Source organism: Pinus tabuliformis, chromosome Q (genome assembly GCF_031772625.1).
Source record: "Pinus tabuliformis cultivar Carrire ecotype Pingquan chromosome Q, CPIR1, whole genome shotgun sequence".
NCBI lineage: Eukaryota > Viridiplantae > Streptophyta > Pinopsida > Pinales > Pinaceae > Pinus > Pinus tabuliformis.
In genome coordinates this window covers 666567489-666568508 of record NC_142296.1, presented here as the reverse complement: position 1 = coordinate 666568508, position 1020 = coordinate 666567489, and positions in this window count along the sequence as shown.

The following is a 1020-nucleotide window of genomic DNA, read 5'->3' as shown; positions in this document are numbered from 1 at the left end:
ATCTCGGCTGTACACAACCTTCTGTGCGACTGGGTTCCAAAGCTTATAACCCTTTAAACCATCCTTATACCCAATAAAGATGCACTTTTCAGATTTACTATCCAACTTGGTTCGTTTCTCCTTTGTAACATGTACATATGCATCACATCCAAATACCCGTAGATGTGAAAGAGAGGGTTTCTTACCAGTCCATACTTCTTGTGGAGTCTTATCCTCCAACACTGATGAAGGTGATCTGTTGATCAAGTAACATGCAGTATCCACCGCCTCTGCCCAGAATTCTTGTCCTAACCCGGCACCACTGAGCATGCTTCTTGCCCTTTCCATCAACGTCTTGTTCATTCTTTCTGCGACTCCATTTTGCTGAGGTGTATATGGAGTAGTCTTCTGCCGTGCTATACCACACTTCTTACAAAATTCTTCAAATTCCTTGCTGCAAAATTCTCCACCATTATCTGTCCTCAACACCTTTATCTTCTTCTCTGTCTGATTTTCCACCAGAGCCTTAAATTCTTTAAACCTGTCAAAGACTTCAGATTTCTTCTTAAGAAAATATATCCATGTATTCCTTGAGAAGTCATCTATGAATGATACATAGTACACAGACTTACCCAGTGATAGAACCTTCACAGGTCCAAACACATCATTGTGCACAAGCTCTAATATCTGTTTCGTCCTCTTACCACTAGATGGGAAACTCACCCAATTCTGCTTCCCATATACACAATTTTCACAGAAATCAAAATCCAGAGAGCTACTATTCATACCTTCTACCATACCTTTACCATGAAGTATTCGAAGGCCCTTCTCTCCAATATGTCCAAGCCTTTGATGCCACAACATGGTCTTCTCTCCAGAGACCACTAGATTCTCTACTCCATTTTCAGGAACCATAGAACTATTGCACCCATCAACAACAGTGCTACCTTGCAGCTTGTATAGAGTTCCAATCCGAACTCCCCGCATTGATATCAGTGCTCCTCGAACCATCTTGCAGGTATCTTTCTCGAACACCGTCTT